Source organism: Salmo trutta, unplaced genomic scaffold, assembly GCF_901001165.1.
Source record: "Salmo trutta unplaced genomic scaffold, fSalTru1.1, whole genome shotgun sequence".
In the NCBI taxonomy this organism is placed as follows: Eukaryota; Metazoa; Chordata; class Actinopteri; order Salmoniformes; family Salmonidae; genus Salmo; species Salmo trutta.
The window spans coordinates 24,454-30,453 of record NW_021822325.1 but is presented as its reverse complement, the minus strand read 5'-3'; the positions used below and the strand labels follow the sequence as shown (position 1 = coordinate 30,453).

Sequence of the window (6,000 nt, the reverse complement as noted above, 5' to 3'; positions counted from 1 at the left end):
TGTGCTTCAGTTTACAGAAACAGATGATTTAGCATATCTATTTCCTTCTTAGAATGTCAACATTCTGGAAAGTGGGAGTTGTGCAAAAGATAATTTAACAACTAAATACACTCAACAGAGAAGTTGGGGATTAACGTTGGACCGCATACATGTAAAGTACTGGCTCTACCATAGAGATACATCCCCTTACTATAATAGCTGTGTTGCAATATTGATACAACTTGCTTTTTCTGCAAAGTCCTCCAATAAAAGCACAGGTCCATGATATCAGATGTCTTTCATACAGGTATGGAGGGGATTTGAACCCATGATCTTCAGTTTACGAGAACGACGCCTTACCACTTGGCCACCATGCCACTCTCCTCTACAAATTATACATCAACATTCTGGAAAGTAGTAGTTGTGTAAATGTGAATTTGGCACACAAATAAACTCAGTGGAGAATCTTGGCATTGAACCGAGGACCTCATACATATTTTGCATGCACTCCCCCTCTGAGCTTCCATCCCATTTCATTTGCAGATAAAATGCAATATCAATACAATGTACTTTTTATATACACCACTCCATTGAAACTACAATGAAATGATAGCAGCAATTCTTAAACCAGGTACAGACTGGGATCGAACCCATGAACTTCAGTTTTTGAAAATGACGCCATAAAAGTTGGCAACAATGCCACTTCTGTTCTATAAATGTACAAACAGGGATTGAACGCATGTTCTTCAGATTACAAGACCAAATTATTTAGCACATCTCTGTTTCCTGCTTAAAATTTCAACATTCTGTAAAGTAGGAGTTGGGTCAATGCAATAATTTTAAATGGAGAAGCTGGGGATTGAACCCAGGACCTCATACATGCAAAGCATGCGCTCTACCACTGAGCTACATCCCCTTTCTGGGAAAGAAAAAAATGTTTCTTTTTTTAATTTTATTTCATCTTTATTTAACCAGGTAAGCTAGTGGAGAACAAGTTCTCATTTAGAACTGCGACCTGGCCAAGATAAAGCAAAGCAGTGCGACACAAACAACAACACAGAGTTACAAATGGAATAAACAAGCGTACAGTCAATAACACAATAGAAAAAAAGAAAGTCTATATACAGTGTGTGCAAATGGCATGAGGAGGTAAGGCAATAAATAGGCCATAGTAGCGAAGTAATTACAATTTAGCAAATTAACACTGGAGTGATAGATGAGCAGATGATGATGTGCAAGTAGAAATACTGGTGTGCAAAAGAGCAGAAAGTAAATAAAAACAATATGTGGATGAGGTAGGTAGATTGGGTGGGCTATTTACAGATGGGCTATGTACAGCTGCAGCGATCGGTTAGCTGCTCAGATAGCTGATGTTTAAAGTTAGTGAGGGAAATATAAGTCTCCAGCTTCAGCGATTTTTGCAATTCGTTCCACTCATTGGCAGCAGAGAAATGGAAGGAAAGGCGGCCAAAGGAGGTGTTGGCTTTGGGGATGACCAGTGAGATATACCTGCTGTAGCGCGTGCTACGGGTGGGTGTTGTTATCGTGACCAGTGAGCTGAGATAAGGCGGAGCTTTACCTAGCATAGACTTATAGATGACCTGGAGCCAGTGGGTCTGGTGACGAATAGGTAGCGAGGGCCAGCCGACTAGAGCATACAGGTCGCAGTGGTCATTTCAATACAATTTACCTTTTCTTTACACTGTTCTAATGAATGTACATTTCCATAATATCAGCTATCTTCCATAAACGTCGAACAAGGATTGAACCCATGTGCTTCAGTTTACAGAAACAGATGATTTAGCATATCTATTTCCTTCTTAGAATGTCAACATTCTGGAAAGTGGGAGTTGTGCAAAAGATAATTTAACAACTAAATACAATCAACAGAGAAGTTGGGGATTAACGTTGGACCGCATACATGTAAAGTACTGGATCTACCATAGAGATACATCCCCTTACTATAATAGCTGTGTTGCAATATTGATACAACTTGCTTTTTCTGGAAAGTCCTCCAATAAAAGCACAGGTCCATGATATCAGATGTCTTTCATACAGGCACGGACGGGATTTGAACCCATGATCTTCGGTTTACGAGACCGACGCCTTACCACTTGGCCACCATGCCACTCTACTCTACAAATTATACATCAACATTCTGGAAAGTAGTAGTTGTGTAAATGTGAATTTGGCACACAAATAAACTCAGTGGAGAATCTTGGGATTGAACCGAGGACCTCATACATATTTTGCATGCACTCCCCCTCTGAGCTTCCATCCCATTTCATTTGCAGATAAAATGCAATATCAATACAATGTACTTTTTATATACACCACTCCATTGAAACTACAATGAAATGATAGCAGCAATTCTTAAACCAGGTACAGACTGGGATCGAACCCATGAACTTCAGTTTTTGAAAATGACGCCATAAAAGTTGGCAACAATGCCACTTCTGTTCTATAAATGTACAAACAGGGATTGAACGCATGTTCTTCAGATTACAAGACCAAATTATTTAGCACATCTCTGTTTCCTGCTTAAAATTTCAACATTCTGTAAAGTAGGAGTTGGGTCAATGCAATAATTTTAAATGGAGAAGCTGGGGATTGAACCCAGGACCTCATACATGCGAAGCATGCGCTCTACCACTGAGCTACATCCCCTTTCTGGTAAAGAAAAAATGTTTCTTTTTTTAATTTTATTTCATCTTTATTTAACCAGGTAAGCTAGTGGAGAACAAGTTCTCATTTAGAACTGCGACCTGGCCAAGATAAAGCAAAGCAGTGCGACACAAACAACAACACAGAGTTACAAATGGAATAAACAAGCGTACAGTCAATAACACAATAGAAAAAAAGAAAGTCTATATACAGTGTGTGCAAATGGCATGAGGAGGTAAGATAATAAATAGGCCATAGTAGCGAAGTAATTACAATTTAGCAAATTAATACTGGAGTGATAGATGAGCAGATGATGATGTGCAAGTAAAAATACTGGTGTGCAAAAGAGCAGAAAGTAAATAAAAACAATATGTGGATGAGGTAGGTAGATTGGGTGGGCTATTTACAGATGGGCTATGTACAGCTGCAGCGATCGGTTAGCTGCTCAGATAGCTGATGTTTAAAGTTAGTGAGGGAAATATAAGTCTCCAGCTTCAGCGATTTTTGCAATTCGTTCCAGTCATTGGCAGCAGAGAACTGGAAGGAAAGGCAGCCAAAGGAGGTGTTGGCTTTGGGGATGACCAGTGAGATATACCTGCTGTAGCGCGTGCTACGGGTGGGTGTTGTTATCGTGACCAGTGAGCTGAGATAAGGCGGAGCTTTACCTAGCATAGACTTATAGATGACCTGGAGCCAGTGGGTCTGGTGACGAATAGGTAGCGAGGGCCAGCCGACTAGAGCATACAGGTCGCAGTGGTCATATCAATACAATTTACCTTTTCTTTACACTGTTCTAATGAATGTACATTTCCATAATATCAGCTATCTTCCATAAACGTCGAACAAGGATTGAACCCATGTGCTTCAGTTTACAGAAACAGATGATTTAGCATATCTATTTCCTTCTTAGAATGTCAACATTCTGGAAAGTGGGAGTTGTGCAAAAGATAATTTAACAACTAAATACAATCAACAGAGAAGTTGGGGATTAACGTTGGACCGCATACATGTAAAGTACTGGCTCTACCATAGAGATACATCCCCTTACTATAATAGCTGTGTTGCAATATTGATACAACTTGCTTTTTCTGGAAAGTCCTCCAATAAAAGCACAGGTCCATGATATCAGATGTCTTTCATACAGGCACGGACGGGATTTGAACCCATGATCTTCGGTTTACGAGACCGACGCCTTACCACTTGGCCACCATGCCACTCTACTCTACAAATTATACATCAACATTCTGGAAAGTAGTAGTTGTGTAAATGTGAATTTGGCACACAAATAAACTCAGTGGAGAATCTTGGGATTGAACCGAGGACCTCATACATATTTTGCATGCACTCCCCCTCTGAGCTTCCATCCCATTTCATTTGCAGATAAAATGCAATATTAATACAATGTACTTTTTATATACACCACTCCATTGAAACTACAATGAAATGATAGCAGCAATTCTTAAACCAGGTACAGACTGGGATCGAACCCATTAACTTCAGTTTTTGAAAATGACGCCATAAAAGTTGGCAACAATGCCACTTCTGTTCTATAAATGTACAAACAGGGATTGAACGCATGTTCTTCAGATTACAAGACCAAATTATTTAGCACATCTCTGTTTCCTGCTTAAAATTTCAACATTCTGTAAAGTAGGAGTTGGGTCAATGCAATAATTTTAAATGGAGAAGCTGGGGATTGAACCCAGGACCTCATACATGCGAAGCATGCGCTCTACCACTGAGCTACATCCCCTTTCTGGGAAAGAAAAAATGTTTCTTTTTTTAATTTTATTTCATCTTTATTTAACCAGGTAAGCTAGTGGAGAACAAGTTCTCATTTAGAACTGCGACCTGGCCAAGATAAAGCAAAGCAGTGCGACACAAACAACAACACAGTGTTACAAATGGAATAAACAAGCGTACAGTCAATAACACAATAGAAAAAAAGAAAGTCTATATACAGTGTGTGCAAATGGCATGAGGAGGTAAGGCAATAAATAGGCCATAGTAGCGAAGTAATTACAATTTAGCAAATTAATACTGGAGTGATAGATGAGCAGATGATGATGTGCAAGTAGAAATACTGGTGTGCAAAAGAGCAGAAAGTAAATAAAAACAATATGTGGATGAGGTAGGTAGATTGGGTGGGCTATTTACAGATGGGCTATGTACAGCTGCAGCGATGGGTTAGCTGCTCAGATAGCTGATGTTTAAAGTTATTGAGGGAAATATAAGTCTCCAGCTTCAGCGATTTTTTGCAATTCGTTCCTGTCATTGGCAGCAGAGAACTGGAAGGAAAGGCGGCCAAAGGAGGTGTTGGCTTTGGGGATGACCAGTGAGATATACCTGCTGTAGCGCGTGCTACGGGTGGGTGTTGTTATCGTGACCAGTGAGCTGAGATAAGGCGGAGCTTTACCTAGCATAGACTTATAGATGACCTGGAGCCAGTGGGTCTGGTGACGAATAGGTAGCGAGGGCCAGCCGACTAGAGCATACAGGTCGCAGTGGTCATATCAATACAATTTACCTTTTCTTTACACTGTTCTAATGAATGTACATTTCCATAATATCAGCTATCTTCCATAAACGTGGAACAAGGATTGAACCCATGTGCTTCAGTTTACAGAAACAGATGATTTAGCATATCTATTTCCTTCTTAGAATGTCAACATTCTGGAAAGTGGGAGTTGTGCAAAAGATAATTTAACAACTAAATACAATCAACAGAGAAGTTGGGGATTAACGTTGGACCGCATACATGTAAAGTACTGGATCTACCATAGAGATACATCCCCTTACTATAATAGCTGTGTTGCAATATTGATACAACTTGCTTTTTCTGGAAAGTCCTCCAATAAAGCACAGGTCCATGATATCAGATGTCTTTCATACAGGCACGGACGGGATTTGAACCCATGATCTTCGGTTTACGAGACCGACGCCTTACCACTTGGCCACCATGCCACTCTACTCTACAAATTATACATCAACATTCTGGAAAGTAGTAGTTGTGTAAATGTGAATTTGGCACACAAATAAACTCAGTGGAGAATCTTGGGATTGAACCGAGGACCTCATACATATTTTGCATGCACTCCCCCTCTGAGCTTCCATCCCATTTCATTTGCAGATAAAATGCAATATCAATACAATGTACTTTTTATATACACCACTCCATTGAAACTACAATGAAATGATAGCAGCAATTCTTAAACCAGGTACAGACTGGGATCGAACCCATGAACTTCAGTTTTTGAAAATGACGCCATAAAAGTTGGCAACAATGCCACTTCTGTTCTATAAATGTACAAACAGGGATTGAACGCATGTTCTTCAGATTACAAAACCAAATTATTT

At 39.8% G+C, this 6,000-nt stretch overlaps 6 non-coding genes across 6 annotated transcripts; all 6 read right to left on the bottom strand.

Annotated features, from left to right (window-relative positions):
* Nucleotides 1-823: 823 nt before the first annotated feature.
* On the bottom strand, nucleotides 824-895 carry trnaa-ugc (transfer RNA alanine (anticodon UGC)). The gene has a single exon. It is a non-coding gene; the product is annotated as a tRNA-Ala (tRNA).
* A 1,140-nt stretch (nucleotides 896-2,035) lies between these two features.
* trnat-cgu (transfer RNA threonine (anticodon CGU)) lies at nucleotides 2,036-2,107 on the bottom strand. Its single transcript has one exon. It is a non-coding gene; the product is annotated as a tRNA-Thr (tRNA).
* Nucleotides 2,108-2,574: 467 nt separating this feature from the next.
* trnaa-cgc (transfer RNA alanine (anticodon CGC)) lies at nucleotides 2,575-2,646 on the bottom strand. Its single transcript has one exon. It is a non-coding gene; the product is annotated as a tRNA-Ala (tRNA).
* Nucleotides 2,647-3,785: 1,139 nt separating this feature from the next.
* On the bottom strand, nucleotides 3,786-3,857 carry trnat-cgu (transfer RNA threonine (anticodon CGU)). Its single transcript has one exon. It is a non-coding gene; the product is annotated as a tRNA-Thr (tRNA).
* A 467-nt stretch (nucleotides 3,858-4,324) lies between these two features.
* trnaa-cgc (transfer RNA alanine (anticodon CGC)) lies at nucleotides 4,325-4,396 on the bottom strand. The gene has a single exon. It is a non-coding gene; the product is annotated as a tRNA-Ala (tRNA).
* Nucleotides 4,397-5,535: 1,139 nt separating this feature from the next.
* Nucleotides 5,536-5,607, bottom strand: trnat-cgu (transfer RNA threonine (anticodon CGU)). The gene has a single exon. It is a non-coding gene; the product is annotated as a tRNA-Thr (tRNA).
* Between the last annotated feature and the right edge of the window lie 393 nt (nucleotides 5,608-6,000).